General features: G+C 34.1%; 1 protein-coding gene and 1 long non-coding RNA gene across 7 annotated transcripts in view; one reads left to right on the top strand and one right to left on the bottom strand.

The window, feature by feature from the left end:
- LOC111088230 overlaps positions 1–5,610 on the top strand; it is a 67,940-nt gene extending 62,330 nt beyond the window's left edge. The window contains exon 3 of the long non-coding RNA XR_002612823.1: positions 2,802–5,610. This is a non-coding gene — a long non-coding RNA (uncharacterized LOC111088230). The remainder of the gene's footprint in view (positions 1–2,801) is intronic.
- The window catches only part of LOC106469243, a 25,671-nt gene extending 7,695 nt beyond the window's left edge, over positions 1–17,976 (bottom strand). Inside the window, exons 1-3 of one of the 6 annotated variants that reach the window (XM_022397708.1) lie at positions 17,803–17,976; positions 7,415–7,639; positions 2,776–2,856 (exon numbers count right to left, since the gene is read on the bottom strand). The gene's annotated coding sequence lies outside the window, so the exon portion shown is untranslated. Of the gene's footprint in view, positions 1–2,775; positions 2,857–7,414; positions 8,224–17,492; positions 17,778–17,802 lie in introns of those variants that run through there. The other 5 variants (XM_022397710.1, XM_022397705.1, XM_022397711.1 and 2 more) reach the window with 5 other exon arrangements.
- Positions 17,977–19,138: the final 1,162 nt, after the last annotated feature.

The following is a 19,138-nucleotide window of genomic DNA, read 5'->3' as shown; positions in this document are numbered from 1 at the left end:
TGTTAGTATCAATTTTGTTCGTGAGTTGAGTTTTTTTGTGGTGAATGACGGAGAGTTTTTCAACAATAGCTGGTGGAAATTTATTGTTGCCAATGAAAAAAGGCTTTATGTGGTTGAGTTCTTCATCTATGTAGACCATTGAGCAAAGTCTTGTGGCTGTGGTTATGAGGTTTTTCAGTGTATTGATTTTTTGTGTGGTGTCATGAGCGGAATTCCATGGGATGTAGAGGCCCGTCGATGACACTTTTGCTGGTTTCACTTCTACAGAACACACACTAACTTTCCTTAAACACATAAATTCCATTCACCCCAACATCAAATTTACCATAGAACACGAAAACAATAAACAGTTATCCTTTCTTAACCTCAAAATTATTAGATTGGACACACAGTTTAAAACCAAAATTCACCATAAGAACATACACACCATATCTGTACCAGTATAGTGGGGGATGAAGCGCAGAATGTATGGCTTGTGTTTCGATCTGGATCATGAATATATTGGCAAGAACGGGTGAAACAGGATTGCCCATACTTAAACCATCTATTTGAAGGAAATGTTCGTTGTTGAAAATGAAGTTGGTATTGGTTGTTGTACATTCTAAGAGAGAAGCCAAAAGTGTGCTGGGGATGTGGATTAACTTGTTGTGGTCACTAGTATAGAGGTCGAGTGCGATATTGCAAGCTTCACTGGCGGGGATTTCGGTGTAGAGTGACACGACATCAAAACTAGCCATTAAGGTTTTAGAATTTCGTTATTCTAGTGTATATTTGAAATTGAAGGCATCTTTAAAAAAATGAACCTGCAGATGTTGCATATGGTGTGAGAGCCCAGGCTATGAATTTGCCAAGATTGTAGTTGAATGAATCATAAGTGGACAGTATAGGTCGTAGGGGGCAGTCCTGTTTGTATGGTTTAGGAATGCCATAGAGTTGTGGTGTGCGTGAATCAGTTTTACGTAGATAAAATAAAGATCGTCAGTAATTAAATTATCTTTTTTCATTTGTAATAAAGTTCTGTTTAGTTGTTTTTTTGAATTTTAATGTTAGTCTTTTTTCATATTATAAATGGATTTTATCTCGTTACCTGTGAGGTTATTTTTCATTTTACTGGATTGGTTGACTATATTAATAGTCTTGTGCGAAAATTTGTTAAAAAAAATTATTTAAAATACAGTTGTAACTTCGGGAAAACACATTTTTTGTAGTTGCCTGTAATAAAAGTCTGTTGGTTGATGTCATGGATGTCTTCTTGCTGTAGCTGGAGGATGTTTGAGGTAGAGGTGGTCTTTTGTTCTTTTATGTAATGGGTCACTAGTCTTCTGCCTAGACCTTCTAGCCTTGAACTCTAGGCATGGAGTTGTTTTGTGGTTGACGGCAAAGTTGAGGCCTTTGTTTAGAAGTTGAAGTTCTGTGTCGTTGAGTGTCCGGTCAGATCTGTTGATTACAAGTTGTTGTAGTTTCCTTAGTTGATCTAGTTTCTTATTGTGTATGGACTTCTTTTCTTGATTCAAAAATAAGTTGTATATTGCTGTAATCATCTGGCTTGAGGTAGCAGGCCAATTGGTGGTATAATTTCTGTTTGAGTTTTTATAAGTAGTCCAGTTCTTGATATTTGGATTTCAGGGTTGCTTTTAGGAGTTTTTTTCTGCATATTTTGGATAATATCTGAAAACTGGTTTTAGTTTTTCTCCACACTTAGTTAAAACTAGCCATTAAACACAAAATTCCTGTCAACGTGAAATGCTTTCAAGAGCTTTAAATAATTATATTTTACATCAAAAGTCTACACAGGTTATTTTAGTTACTTTAGAATTCAATTGACACGAGGAATTATTTTTCTCTACTCTGTTTTTTACTGCACAATCTGTAATAGATTCACTTATGTTACCCCATGGGTTACCACAGTTGTATCCAGAACTTTAAATAATTGTCTCCTTTTTATCAAAGGCCACACAGATGGGTTCAATTACTTTAGAACACTCTATGACAAAATAAATTATTCTCCTTGTCTCTGTTAAACTGTGAATCTCATTTAAAAATATCGCCTGTTATGACTAAATTAACAATCACACAGTCAAACCTCACTTTCACTAACTTAACATTTTCTTACTTAACTTGTGCTCACTTGTTTGCCTATATATACATTGCCAAACTGAGGCCTAGAACTTTCTACAAACTATGAGATGCCATGATGTAACAATACTCACTTAAGGCAACGAGAAAAATATAGAAGGTTCGAGTAATGTGACGTCAATTTATAACAATTTAACTACACACACAACATACGACTCTTATTGAGTTATTAACAAAATTTGTCATAATTATCGCTTTTAAAATAATTACTTTTAACATTGTTATGAAAACTAAATAACCATTAAATATTATATCACTAAAAGAACTAAATAATAATTCTTACACTAAACAGTCTTGTATATCCAACAGCTAGACATGCAGGTTTTACAATGAGAGATTCAAATTATAAAAAGCAGCTCAATCTAGGAGGTCTCCAAGAAAATTTATTTAACAATATAACCTACAGTTCCTATACAAGTCAAGTATGTAAATTGGGAGTGCTACACCCTAGATTTTACATAACCAATTATTCATACAGTTAATCTCTGGTAAAGTTGATGATTAGGTAGTTCTATTAATGTGATGTTAGAATAATAAATCGTTCTTATTTAAACAGTTATTCATGACTTTTAAGATCTTGTGTGCAGTCTAAATGTACAGAGCTTATAGGATTAAGATCTGTAGTTGTATTTTACAAACCTTATTTCAGATTTTTGTTTTAACAGATGAAGAAATCAAAGTTGTCCTTCACGAATAATTAATGGCTTTTCCAACAAGATCCTAAAAGGAAAATAGAAAAAGAAAAATGATTCGAGCCAGTTTCCTTGATACTGACTTTTTTGGAAGCTAAACCTGTTAAGTGTTGCTTTTAGTTATGCATGTTCAGATAAAAGGAATTATTAGGCAGAGTAATTCCAATGGATTCAAATAATATGATCATCATTTGCAAACTGAAATTTTTATTACGCTTCAATTGCCGTAAAAAATAATTTCATAACGAGACCATTAGATGAGTGCTAATGTTGGACGTGCATTCAGTTGTATACTGAAAATTTTACCATAAGGATGTAATACATTAATATTTATTTATTTGCAACAGTAAAAATTTAATGTTATTACTTTTATCCTCTGAAGTTGTTAAATCCAAAGAAATATTGTACCATCTCTCTTTGGATTCAGACTTCAAAGGTTAAAGGGAATAACATTACTTGTATAGCCTGTACTATAACATTATTTATAAATTATTTTTATTTATTACTGTTGTTATATCAAGTATTTTACATGATAAAAAAAAGAGCTCTTATAATAGTAACATAACTGAATTTTTACTACATTACACTTCTTTTTCCATACACACAGAATAATACCTTTGGAATATTGTGTTGATCACTTCAATGTTTACTCTGTATCCAATGATAATTTTCAATTTGATTTAATATATTTAAATTTATTTTAACATAGTTACCAAAAACGTTACCTACGGTAGTATGCTAATATCTTTAATAAACATAATAGTGTGGTTTTTTATGCTGCTTTTTTATATATGAACAACTTTTTGCTTGTATGTACTTAAAATACTTCTACTTTATAGACTGGCACAAATATTTCATTTTATTTGAAAGAAAACAAAACACAAATAATGGACCTTAGTTTGAGAAGGAGAAAGAGCCCATTTGTGACGACAATGCATTTAATGCATTTGAGCACGTTATATTAAATCATTTTCAGTATACTAATCAGCAGGTCACTTGACAACAGGAATCAATATAAAGACGCTGGAATGTCATGTATCAGAACTACATTTTGACATTGTTCAGCATCTTGTAGCTAATATGATGCCATAAACAACTGTTCAATATGGAAGAAGGATATGTAACAACCCTTTCTGAATCAAAATATTCATATACACTCAGATCATAGAGATGTGTTCAAATCGGAAGAAATTCCAAGGTGGGCATATCTTTTATGCTTAGTAGTATTTGAAAGGAAAATAATATGGATCAACATGGGGAACCAAGTTCATCCAGAAAGGGGTCCAAACCATGGTAAACAAATTACAGAGTTTTGGAACAGACGAGAATCCATGAACACAAAGGTCAATGGAAAAATCCACTTTTCTCGGGCAACACTATGGAAAATATTGAAAGATCCCAGTTTAGGAAATGGACATTCATTCGTTCAACTATTACATACCTGAAGTAGCTTGATAATGAAACATTTATCGTGATACTTCACACCAATAAATGGCTTGCCACCAAATGGGAACTCTATATTAGTTATGTCATGAAGAAATCACATTATTATTATTACATTTAAAGGGGTAAGGATATCATTAGAGCTTCATATAAGATGAAAAGGCTTGCATCTCTTAGAGCACACATACGGGAAAGTAGGAGCTATTGTCTAGCAGTGGCATTGGTAGCTATGGAAGGTACAACAATTAGGAAGGAAAGTTGCAGCAATACTATTTCAAGCAGATACAATATGATCTTGACCTTGAAGTTTAGATGCTAAATAATTATAAGCATAAATTTTCTCTAACCCTTCAGAACTATCTAGAAAGAAATGATAGTTTAAGGGGTTAAGTTCAATAGTAAAATCATTCATTGCCCAGAGAAAGCGCGTGCAATGGCGTATTGTTCTCTATTTAAAGTATGTTTAACTTCAAGGCTGTGTTGTAATTGAAACTAATTGTATACAGGAAAACGTACTTGCATAGCAGACAAATGAAAATACATTAAACCTTTTACATGTTCCACCGAGATGATAGAAGATCCTGAAGATCAGGATGTTTTGCAATAGGCTACGGTTGACAATGATGATAATTCAGTAAAGTGCAAGATGAGAGAATCAATCGCTTGATAGGAAGTGGAGGAAGGAAAGAGGTGGGGCCATTATTAGTGAATAAGGTTGTGATAAAAACAATTCAGAGTTAGTCCTTATTTTTGATAGTTAATATTTTTATTTGTACGAGTAAAAACGATTACATAGTAAATAAATTGGGTTATTGTTCAAACCTTCAAATGAATACTACAGAAAGTATTAAGCAACTTTAGTACAGGAAGGAAAAGGGGATCAATGGTTGCAATAAACTGGTAAAACATGTCAGTACTAAGTTGATCAGAAAAATGTAGAAACAGCTACCACACCACCAGTTATAAGTTATTATGGTGTTCAAAATTAAGTTTTAAAGAAAGATAACATAATAATAATCGCTAAAGCATACAGAGTTTCCAGATCCACAAACACGTCTTTTCTACATAGTTACACAAACTTTTAAATAGGTCAACAGACAACTTTCAGAAATATTTGAACAAAAATACTCCACAAAGAATATTGAAAACATTATCGTACATGATGAAGATACACGTCATTAAAATCTGGTTATGCCATAAAGCATGTTGTTACACTTATACTGTGAGCTAAAAATGGCTGCTGCTATGACTTTGCTTAGTTTATGAGCTCGTTGCTGTCCTAATTTTGAATCTTCTTTTAAATAAGCTCTTAAAAATATTAAAAAACAGAGAGAAAGGGGGCTTGCTGAGGATGTTTACCCCGGGGCCCGTGCTGGCTTTCGACGCTCCTGGAGATAAAGGAGAGTAATTTGTCTTATTTGTTTGTTTTTGAATTTCGCGCAAAAGCTACACGAGGGCTATCTGCGCTAGCCGTCCCTAATTTAGCAGTGTAAGACTAGAGGGAAGGCAGCTAGTCATCACCACCCACCGCCAACTCTTGGGCTACTCTTTTACCAACGAATAGTGGGATTGACCGACACATTATAACGCCCCCACGGTTGAAAGGGCGAGCATGTTTGGTGTGACAGGGATTCGAACCCGCGACCCTCAGATTGCGAGTCGAGTGCCTTAACCACCTGGCCATGCCGGGCTCATTTTGTCTTGTCAAAGGGTGTTCTTAAGTAATTGAACTTGCCTATGAAACTTTGACAAAAAGAAGACAATTATTTAAAGCTCTATATGCAACTGTGGTAACCCACAAAGTAACGTAAGTGATAAAGTAGTAGAGAAGAATAATTCGTTTCGTCAACTGGGTTCTAAAGTAACTGAATCGGCCTGTGTAGACTTTTGACCAGAAAAGAGAATTATTTAGAGTTTTAGATACAACTGTGATATCCTATAGTGTAAAGAATTTTAGTATATACGTTTGTGTACTGTCTATTTATTGCTCGAATCTATCGCCAAGAAGTCACAGACACCTACTGTAAAAGAATCCAGGCCCCATATACTAAAACCGTGACATTGGTAGTAGAAGAAGACGTGAACGACAGCAGAAGTAAGTCTATATACGCACAACTATAGTGGTGACGAAAATAGTGCAATCACTCTATATAACCATGTCAACAGATTTCGATAAATGGTTAGAAAAAGGTGAGTGTCTTGGGCTCAAAGATGGCGAAGCACGAGAGTTTGTTAAACAGCAACAAGTACTAAAGAAAGAGAAGACCATAGACAGAGAAGAGAGGAAGAAAGGTTAAAAGAAGAAAATGAGAGAAAGGAAAGACTGGAAATAGAGAGAATAAGAGCACAAACTGGGATTGCCAAGCTCACCTAATAGTAAGAAGAAGGATACAAGAATGACAATGGGGTCAGGGCCAGTTGATCCAAGCTGCCAAAATTGAATGAACAGAAAGAACACATATATGATTTTCTGGAGCTTTCCCATAGCTATCGCCCAAAATCAAAACCGGGACAAAGGCGACTGGGCAGTCTGTCTCAGCCCACTTCTCACAGGAAAAGGTCTACAAATCTATACAGGCATGACGTCAAAAAATGCCATGGACTATGACAAGTTAAAAGTGGTCTTGCTGAAAAGCTATGAATTTACTGATAAATGTTTTCATCTGAAGTTCGGAGAAGTCAAACTTGACACTGAAGAAACTGTAGTTCAGTTTGTGGCACATCTAAGGTGACTCTTCACAAGATCGACTGACATGGTCAAGTGTGAAAATAGTTTTGAGATTCTGGCAGATCTTATAATACGCGAACAATTCATGATCACGTGCTCAACTGACATGTCACTGTTCCTAAAGGAAAGAGCCTCAAAAGACGTGGAAGAGATGATCAAGCTGGCAGAACAGTATGTGGAAATCCATGGAGGGAGTATAACTGGCAAGTCTAAGAATAACCAGGGCCAGTTAAAGTCAAAACCAGAGGTGGCTGACCAGAAGTAGGAGTCAACCAAAGTTGACAGGAGGTTAACAGACAATTGGGAGAAGAGATGCTACATTTGTTATAAAATTGTGCATATTTCAAAGGTGTGCAAGTCCATCACCAACAAGCAACAGCAGAAATATCAACATAAAGCAGCTGGAGCTACTTACAAAGATAGAGCTGGTAAGAAACAGGAACAGAGTGACTGTCACCATAGATGCTACTGCTCTTTGCAATCACCAGGTTTCAATCCAACAGAAATATTTTAAACTGATCTGAAAAAAAGCTGTAACCAAGCATTATGTATCCAGTATGTCTGAGCTGAAGGAAGATAGAATGACCCAGGTTTCTTCTAATACAATGCACTTGTTGAGAAGTTTCATAACGTGTGAAATCTGTAATAAAAACAAAAGGAGGACACATGAAGTACTAAAGCAGGGTTATCAATAACTTTTGTTTCAAACGAATACTTTAAATGAAACAAGTTTGTTTTTTATAAATATTCTTGTTAAAATGTCTAGAGTGCGTGTATTTTGCATTTTTATTTTGTAAAATTGATTAAAGTTTACTAAAGGCTTACTCTTGATTTATTACCTTGCTAATGGTATAATAAAGAGTAGGGTGCCAATACTTTTGTTTGCGGCTGCATACTTGACTGGTTTTTTGTTCTTAAATGTGTATATGCACTTGTAAGTGTTTGAAAGCATCTGATGGTTTATCCTAAAGTTATATCTACGACGAATAACTTCGTATGCTACTTTCAACTATTTTAATGGTAACATTATATCTTTGTAATGGCAAAAATGTAGTCAATACATGTGGAAATCGCACATAACAGCACAAGTAGGAAATTTTGGAAACGTTCTATATTAAAATAAGGAGGCAGAAAACACCCGGTATGCTTATTTAACACACTTCTCTTGCCCCCTTTACTTCAGGGTTATCCTAAGCTCACATTACCTTTAAAGACAATAAAGTTTATAAAGTGTAAAACCTACACGAACACAGACAACACAATGCTTTGATAAAGAAACTCGATATTTATACTATATACGTTTAAAAGTGACTGACTACAAATATATGCACTTGTTACATAATACAACTTTCACAAAAAAAACAACGCAAGTAATTATTTCAAAATAATTTAACAATGAATACACAGCAAATTAAGTGAACAAGAAATAAAACCATTTAACAATGAAACTACTTTTAAAACGAATTCAAACCCTTCAGAAAACTAATTCAAATGCAAAGTTAAATAAATCTTTCACATATGTAAAGTATTACATTATTGCAAAATACATTACATACAACTCCTTAACATGGAATCATGATACAATACTCAATTGTCCCCATGATGATACCCTCTCACAACTAAATCAATACATTAAGAAGAACTCTTTTTATGAAGAAATTTTAGTCTCATCATGTAACATGTAATGATACACTTAATACCCAGCAAAGTAACAACTATGATTTTACATATGACAGAATGCAAAACCAAATTTCAATACATGACACATTATCATTACATGAATCTTTCAATAGACGTATGTTGAGCATAAAACAAAAACATAAATTACCCTTTAATACTGATACATCGGTACAATAAAAGTTACAAAACAACCCTTTATATAAGTATGAAAATAGTTAATAATAATATTAATAGGCTCCTTCAAAAAAAAAAAGGAATGAAAACATAATACAGAATCCAACTAAAATACTTAAAACACACACAACTGTATATAAAAGTTGTAATTATAAAAAGTGAACTAACATAAATTACAAGCAGAGAAAGAAAAATGCAGATACATATACTCGAGACAAACACTTCAACACAGAGCAACAACACAATCAGAAAACATTTTAACAACAATCATTTAACAAAATTTTAAATAAAGACTGTATACATTATTTTTACAATTCATTCTCAGACTAACATGATATTTCTCTTTATTTTAACCTCGTCAGAAGACCGCTCCCCCGCAAGGCAAACATGTTATAATCACCGGAGCTCTTCCTCTAAATCATAATAGGAGCTTCGGCTGTCTCTGGAGACTGTTTTTTTCATGGTTATACAAGGATTAGGCCTTGGTCCACTTTTCCGTTTTATATATGGGTATCTGATCTAATGAAGGCTTATTGGTGGTATGGTGATAAACTCCAAGATGGATCACAGGACTTCTTAAGTGGTGATGGTCTTGTAACAGATGATGTTTCGACATATGTTGGTATGTAGTGGTCTTACTGGTGATATATATACACATTTGTTATGTGTGTAGTTTGACTGTATAACATCCTCCAAGCACTTTATTAAGTTGGAACTACAGCCCTGTTAGTGCCTGTTTGGACCCTGGAGATGTGGGAGCCAACCCGTCATTGGATTCTGGCTAGGCTGGTTTCCAGTTTCCTTGTGGGTGGCCATAAGGTCCAGTTCCTTGATATCACTCAACATGATGTCCCGTGCATATATATCTCCATAATGTTCTTCCATGATAAAGTAATAATTAGTGGTTTAAGCACACACTAAGGGAATGAAAGCATTACTTGCTAGCTGAAAAATATGATAGCCATAAGAACTAAGAATCTGATATCAAATAGCAAAAGTCAGGATTGAAAATGTAAGGTCGAACGAATTCCAATTCATAAGAAGTTTGGCTAGGTGTATAGGTTGTAAAATGTTGTAATTATCCAGTTGCAAATATGCCCCATTATGGCATTACATTTCAGACAGAGTAATTAAACTACCACGTGGGTGAACTGACATTTCTATAGAATTCACATGTTCTCATGCCCTAAATATGTACCCATAACACCTGTGTATGCCTTGTTTCACCAGGCTTCATTGGGTCCTGCTTGCCCAATACATGTTTCTGTGCTGCTCACTAGTACACCATTTCTTTGTCAACAGTTAACACAGGTTTGGGAAAGATAAAACAGTGCTCTCTTAATCACATAAGTGGTTTATTGCTAACATATAATGCAGCTGGTCAATTTGTATTTCATGCATTTACATATATCTGGACTGCTGTTAATGGGTCAACTTATATAGGAGCAAAACCAAAGATCTTTTCCAGCACACCCAGACCCCACTTTATTATATATATTCCTTTATTACTTTATCATAGTACTTTTTATAGCATGACTGTCTTTTCTTAATAGTTGCACAAATATTTTTGAAAACATTTGGGTGTTTATTCTAAGGGAGGGCCATAGATTACACTTATAGAGAGCCAGACATGAACAAGTTTGACAATCAACCTATCGATCTCTGCTCAGTTGCTCTGTATCGTATGTGCTCATATCAGTTATTTTAATCAGGAATAAAAAGCGTGACAAATATCTACTTGACAGTTTATTTTAACAATTTTTTAAAATTAAACCACCTGAGTGGGAGTGCTAAAGTGAAGTGCACGTCTTCACAACACCCAACACTTTACACCTTTCAGAGAACAGATGACAGCTCTCTGTGGATCTCTCGAGATAATCCAAACTGTGCTATCTAGGGTTCCAACAACACATCAAATAAAAACTGTGCCAATATGCTGGACAGTGAAAAAGTTTCGACCCACTTTGTGAAGTACTTGATATTCAGAAGTGTCAAACCTCGTTTAATTTCTGGAAGTGGATCAGTAATATTTCTATAAAGTAGAACCAACAATTATCTTTTTGGAGTTCGCCCTGGTTTGGCCAATACTTTCTTTGGGTGGCATAAAGTGTATAGTGTTGATAATAATACTGAACTTGTCGACTCACACTGGCCAGAACAACTGTCATCTAATGTTAGCACAAGTGCGAGTAACACCTTGGTGCCCTCCAATCTTATGAAAGGTTTGAAGAATCTTTTGCCATAGAGCTCTGTGGATTACTAGCTGTAGTGCAGGTTGTGAACCACAGCTTATAATTGCTCACACAAGTGCCACAGGCTAAAGCATCTGTTACGTATTCCTCAATCTGAGCTGACCAAGCTTCACCATGCAGCACAGCAAGAAGTGCTTGTATTAGATCAGGGTTCTTGAGTTACTCTTCCCAATGCTCCTGGTGTAATAAATTAGGCATCCATTTACTAGAGGAATTGCCTACTATATGGCTTGTATTGTCACAGCAGAAATTGTTTTGGCTCCCACATGGCGTCTAGGGTCAGGACTTTCAAGGAACATACAGGGTCTCCCCATAGAGCGAAACAATCTATTGGCATTTCTGTGTTGTGGACCCAACCCACTGTTGGTTATCACAATTGTATCTAGAGCTTTAAATAATTGCCTCTTTTACACCAAAGTCCACACAAGCTGGTTCCGTTACTTTAGAACACAATTTACAAGACAAATTATTTTCCCATGCTCTGTTTTTACAATGCAATCGGTGATAATTTCATTTATGTTATGATGTTAGTTACTACAGTTGTATCCAGCGCTTTAAACAATGGTCTCTTTTCGTCCAAGTCCACACAAGTTGGTTCAGTTATTTTAGAACACAATTTGACAAGAAAAAATATTATTCTATACTCTGTTATTACAATTCGATCTGTGACAATTCCAATTCAAAAATCGCTAATAAAAGCTCTTTATGGCTAAACTCACAATCATGCAGTCTATCTAGATCTATCTACGTAACTAACTCAAACTACATTTTGGAAGTGTATTTATAGCCTGACAGAGGCCTAGAATGTTCCACACACTACGAGATATTATGATGCAATAACACTCAATTAAAACAACGAGAAAAACGTAGAAGGTTCTAGTAACATGTTTCAATAATACAACAATCGCCAATTTTGATTCGTAAGCAGTTATGTAAACAAACCTGTGATAAACTAACGCTTCTTAAAACAAAATTTATTACTCGTGCTATACTTAAACAACCTAAATCATAACTCTCGAATTAAATTAAATGGAAACAATTAATTAATATCACCTAAACTAATCGACTAATGAAAATGACAAGTACAATTTAGCATACACTATATGCATCATAGAAAGCACCAAGGAAGAAACTGCACACTTAACTCAATGCTTTAATAAAATAGTCCAATTCTCTCAAAAACGGTTTGAACAGCTATTAACACAGACAAGTCACATTTAAAAAGCATGCAAACTCAAAAAACACTCCACCGAGGAACAAAGGATACCTAATCACTTGCATTATCTCATGAATAAAAATATTACCATAACCCCATCAGAAATTTGGAATAAAGATTAAACACATGTTAAGAAAATTATATAACAAACCCACCCTACCAGAAAACATTTACAAAATCAAATGTAACAATTGCCCAACCATTTACACAGGCGAAACAGGACAAAGCTTGAATATCAGGTTAAAAGAACACCAAAAATCCTCTTCCCAAGTCTATGAACATATGAACAAAAACAACCACAGTTTTTCTGAACAGAAAGTCACAGTATTAAAGCATGAACGTGACATTAACAGAAGAAAAATCAAAGAAGACTTATTAATAATATCAAACAATCCCACAATTAACAAATACCTAGGCACATCTGTAAAGGCCTTTTATCATTATTTCTCAAGACATTTCTAATCTTATGCAAACATTTTGCACAACATATTCTACATTTTGTTTTATATTTATTGATTTTTTTTGTTCAGTCATAAATATTCTGTAAAATCACACAGACTGTTATGCAAAAGTAAACGTAACCATTATCAGTTCTAAAATTTAAATACATTGTTAGATTGTTGATTTAAATAACAAAACCTTTATTACCATTAAAACTTGTGTACAAGAGAATGATCGCACCAATGATCGAAACGTCGTACCAGTTCTGAAAAAAACAATCTCCCTTACTGTAACAGTTGTAACTTGTAATAAAATAACAGAAGAAATTGATTAATTGAAATTCTGATTGTAGTGATTGTCACGAAAATATCCAACTAATCAGAATTACTGTTTTTATTAATCCGACAAGATTAATCAAACTATGATTCAATTCTCATGAAAATAATCAACTAATCACAATTGAGGTTTACAAGTATTAATGTTTTCGATTATTTCAACTATTCAAAGCTACATAATGGGCTATCTGTGCTCTACCCAATATTAGCTTTAAATTTGTTCAGCTTTGGCGATTTAGGTAGGGGGAGGTTTTTGTCTAGTTTGATTCCCATTGTCAATAAACTTTCTGGTCATGTCATTGTCATGGCACAGCTATTAGGGCTATCTGTCAATGTCACTACTTTTTAATTGCTGACAAGAGACACGGACATTATCTGGCAGCACCTGTTGTCAACTTATTCTGTGTTTTTCTTATTCATCTGCCAAGTAGGGGAAAGGCAACAAGCTGGAGCATCAGCTGCACATTAATTTTTTCTTTTTCAGTTTTGTTTTTGCTTGTGCTTGCAATGGTTTGAAGAATATTTTACTAAGCAATTAATCGAATGTCATTGATTAATTGGATCGTCAATTAATTAACAAAGGACTCTAATTACTAAGCTCTACCAGAGTTGTTGGCCAGAAACAACTTGGGTTCTGCTAGTTTTTCAGAGCTTTAGCAGTAACATCTTTGTTTTAGTTTGTTGAATTATTTGCAAAGCTACATAAAGACTACCTGTACTAGCTTTCCCTAAATTAGAAGTGATAGACTAAAGGGAAGCAGCTAGTCAACATCACCCATTACCAATTTTTAGGCTAATCTTTACCAACAAAGAATGGAATTTATCGTCATGTTATAACGCTTCCAAAGTTGAAAGGGTGAATATGATCAGTGATGAGATTTGAATCTACGACCCATAGATTGCTAGACCAGTGCCCTAACCACCAATCCATGCCAGACAAAGTAGCAGCATTTACTGCTTGCTGGACACTCTTCTGCACTTGTCAGTCACAGGTACCTACTGTAAAGAATCCTGGCCCTACCATACCAGACAATGCCTTTCGGGAAAAGAAGAGAGTTTAAGTCAAATGTTTAAAAGAGAAAAAAAAAAAACTTGGAAAAAATGCTAGTTGTTTGTTTAATTTCGTCGTTTTTTAGACATTCACGCAAAAATATTAAAAGGCAATATACGCTAGCTGTTCATAATATTGAAATGACAGAAATATAGGGAAGGAGGGCAGCCAACGGCACCCACACGAACTCTTGGGCTATACACTTTTGTTTGACAGAAAAGCGAGGAGCATGATGATTCGGTATGAAGGCACGAACAGTGAACACCAGATCCCTAGTCCAGATTGATAACCACTGGACTATGTTCATTCTCAATGCAAGTGGAAATATGAAGTCAATTTCATACTATAAACATGTTGATACTTTTCCTAAGGGGCTAGTTTTATTGCACCTTTGCCTGTGTTTAAAAAAAAAGACCACAAAGCTTTGATTTTCATTGTCCATTACTTGCTACATTTTTGAATGCACATTGAGCATTCATTTTTCCAAATAATCAATATCATACTTACCTAAAACAATAGTAACTTTACAGCCGAATGGACGGCTGCATATCTCATGGAGTAATCATTAACATTTTAAAGATTTTTCTTTGAAACAATCGTTCAAACTTTTATCATAAATTTGAAGAATCAATAGGTATTCATTAACAGTAATGCATAATATAAAGTACAAAGGTATTGGATATATTTGAATATTTCAAACTGATTTTATACAATATTTTGTTTCACTTAATATCAAGTTCTGGTAATCAATGATAATCATTTTTATGCCCCCATCCTTTTTTTTTTTCACTTGTTTTGGTCCATTATTGACTTTATGGCAAAGTTGGTAAATGATTGTTTTGTAAGTTGGCGACTAACTGTAATATGATATAACAAATTATAGGGGTGTCGGCATTTATGGGGCCAGATTCTTTACAGTAGGTGTCTGCGACTTGTTGACGATAAATGTCAACAATAAACGGACAACACACAATCCACTTGTCCAAAAAGAATATATTCAAAACAAGTAAAACGTATGTACAAAAATTCATTACACTATTGGTTATCACAGTTGTATCCAGAGCTTTAAATAATTGTCTCCTTTTTGTCAAAGTCCACACAGGCAGGTTCAATTACTTTAGAACATAATTGACAAGACAAATTACTCATCTATGTCGTTACAATACCAGTGAAACGCACTTTAGATATTGCCTGTTAAGGGTAAACAAATTAGTGCTAAACAGTCTAACTTCGCTTTCACTAACTTACATTAACTCCTGTATCTGCAGGTATTCATAACACGCGACAGAAAAATCTAGAAATATCTAGCTCTGTAGTAGCAACAATATTACATACAAGGAGAAAAACTTGGAAGCTTTGAGTAAGATGACGTCAACAATATTACAAAAGCCTAGTACCAAAATCAAACTGCATACTGTTGCGTCATCGAGGTCACGTGACTGGTGTGGCGCCCTCTATTTTCTAGAACTATCTTGTTTTTTCATGAATGCTCTAGTATTTACTAGATAGGGTAGGCGGGTATATATAAGAGGGGACAACGTGACGTGAGAGGAAGGTAATGTGTGTGTAGGTAGTGAGTAATTGATCTGCACTCAGAGAGTATTGTTGAAGTTAACGTTCGTTATAGCGTTTGTTTTAGCGCGAATGTTGAAATTAAGTGTATCGTAAAGTTATATTCAGAAAGAATAAACCAGTTTTATTAAGCAAGGACTTGTGTCGCTAAAGTTTCGTCGGAACGAAGTTACGGAAAGTTAATTAACAAACGGAGACGTAACAATACACAACGTAAGACTGGTATAGAGTTACGTAACATTAACTTGTCATAATTATCGGTTTTAAAATAATTAACTTTTAACACACTTGTTATGAAAACTTAGTAATCATTAAATATAAAACCAGTAATTAAACCAAATAATAACTTAAACTACACAGTCTTATATATCCAACGAGGGGCAAGAGCCACCTGACATATCACATGATCAGTGGATCTTATCAATAAATTGAGTGTTCTGAAAGTGTGGGTAAGAATTAACAGCTGTATTATTGACTGATATATTTCGCCACGATGTTGTTCTTATTCAAATATCAACTTCAATACAGTAAACTAATTCTATTTTCTTCAGAATATGTAATTACAAACTGAAACTAGAAGAAAATAAGTGGGTAAAAAAAAACAAACAAACTGTTGTTCAGAAAAAATCGATATTAATATTTCTCACTACTGTAATATTATTTACCCGCAGTAAAACCTTCTTAAAGCGAAAATGAAGAACAAGCTTGCCAGAGATATAGTTAACTTTTGGCGTTTATATTGGAGCAACCGAGGTAGTCTCCCTATACTACAAGTTACACGTCTGAATTGGTTTTATCAGGAAAGAGATTATTTACAATATAAACAAACCTTTACATCGCTACTTGCGGCTTTAGGCAATACTAAGCAAGAAGGATCGAGATTATGTATGAGAAAATACGAGTTACAGTAAATTACAACCAATAATTGAATAAATGTATTTTAAAAAGGCAGGAAATAATCGGTGAAAATAACTAAATACTGAAAACAAAATCCAAAATTGTCGTAACTAACAAAAACACGAAATAATATTGAGGACCCATTTTTTTACATGTTTCAGTAGTCCACAAGGTGCTTACTAACACTTATGAAATCCAGCTCAGTTCAAACCATGTTACTGTAGTACTGCAGTTAATAAATGTAACAAAGTTTGTACAGTTTCTTGTGAGCATACAGGATAGGACACGATCGGAAAACTGTAGTTGGTCAGTCATAAAGTAACAAGCGTGAACGCATTGTCACATTATCGATACTTCGATCGAGAAGAAAAAGATCGATGAAAGATCATTGATTGAGTCATGAAACGATACTCTGTGTGTATCATTTGGCTAAATATCAACCTCCTCCCATACTAATAACACATTACAACTCATTTTTATAATTAACAAACGACTTAAGCTCCGGGAGAGGGGGGGGACTGGTATTTATCAAATAACGTTTCAGCTTATGCTTTTAAAGTTTAGGATATTAGTTCTATATAACGTCTTTGGTATCATAACTCTAATTCATGCCTAACAAACGTGCATCATCTGTATTTTGAGAACTATACAAGAATACAACGGTTATCATGTACTATAATGCTGATAAAATATTATACTTCGAGGTTAATTATTTTTAAAAATATCAAGATTGCATTAATAGTCTGTGCTATCGTTTTATATGTTATCTATACCTACTAGAACTGGTGGTATTGCCCAATAAAAGTTTACGTATAAGCAACTACATTACATCTATTTATTTTATAATGATTATGAACTGTTTTAATATACTTTACCTTCGCTATTACATTCCAGTTTCCACAGAAATTTTGATTAGAACTTTTACGCACCTGAATTATTACATTCAATAATTTAGTTTCGCAATTTATAACATTCTAAAGGGTAAATTTTCTTGGAGCCATTTTAACCATAGAAGTTATACTTGCTGTACTGACGCTCAGCGAGATTAGACGAACTATGTAACCACATTCTACTTTCAATCTACCTTTATACCTACAATACTAGTACTAATTAATCATATGTTCACGTACTTGAACTAGCCCTATATTCAGGTTTAAAAAAATGATTTAATGTTTCTTAACCTACCTCAAATTACTAAATGCAACTCTGTGACATCACAGTTAAATTCCTCTAACAGATACTTCTGGGCGTTTGTCTAGTAATTCTCCTCTGTTACGTTAGGATTAGGACAGAAATTACAATGTTCTTTTACAAGAGAACGGTTAGACTAATGCTTTCATTTTCAGAATGAAACACCCATTTGCGTCTTATCGTTATCTGCGCACAATCAAACGTTCAGACAGTCACCAGGTGATAAGTATTGATCGTCATGTACAGTCATGCTGAGAAAGGTACAGGTACATCTGCTAACTTTTCACTGTCATATTTTTGCATTTTTTTAAATGCTATGATGACATTCTAAATACAATTTTCTCTTTAACCGATTTCTGCATTCCTACTTTAATCTGGTGAATTTCCTACCATTAAATTGACATGAAGTAACCTACATGCTTATTCACTTTTGTTAGCGCTATTGTTCCTTCCCTATTTTTAATGTTTTTATTCTTCCTTGATAACTAAAAAATATATGTTAAATTAATAAAATTTTCAGATAATCATTTTTCAGATTTTTCAGTGCATGACATAAATAGGTTCATGCTACTCCATTAATGATTTATATTGATTATAAAACGAATTCGAGCAAAACTAAGCATAATGTATTGTTACGTCTTTGTTCGTTTGTTAATTTCCCGTAACAATTCTTCCCGAGAAACTTCAGTGATACAAGTCTTTTCTTAAATAAAACTAGTTTATTCTTTCTCAGTTCAACTTTGCAATACGCTTAATTTCCACAGGCACGTTAACTTAAACACACGCTATTGTTACGCCTCTGGTCGTTTGTTAATTTCCTGTATAATTTCTTTCGGATGAAACTTTAGCTACACAAGTCCTTTCTTAAATAAAACTAGTTCATTCTTTCTCAATTCAACTTTGTACTACACTTAATTTCCACAGACACTTTAACTTAAACACACACGCTTTAATTCACTATGATTCACGCAATTACTTACGGTCACTTCCGCGCTTGACTCAGTTGTCCGTCTTTATCTCTGTCTGTCTGCAATTCAATTCCGATTGTTGCTGTCACTTCTTGGCGGTCTTATATACAAGAATACCGCCCCTCTAGTAAACACTCAAGAACCTTCGAGAATATCATGACGTGTTATTAGAGCCACGTGACTTCCGCTGTCGTAACACTGCTCCTTCCTTAGTATAGTTCGTCCCGAACAATAGCCACTTACATTAAACCAATAGATAATTAACAATAACTTAATTAAATTTACAGAATTTACAAACACTACAAACACAAAATTATAATTCAACAAAGTCTCTTAATTTTATGGGACGTATCTTCTTCCGT

The sequence above is a fragment of the Limulus polyphemus genome, unplaced genomic scaffold (assembly GCF_000517525.1).
Source record: "Limulus polyphemus unplaced genomic scaffold, Limulus_polyphemus-2.1.2 Scaffold3373, whole genome shotgun sequence".
Classification (NCBI taxonomy): Eukaryota; Metazoa; Arthropoda; class Merostomata; order Xiphosura; family Limulidae; genus Limulus; species Limulus polyphemus.
The sequence above is the reverse complement of the archived record's forward strand: the minus strand, read 5'-3'. Positions and strand labels throughout refer to the sequence as shown.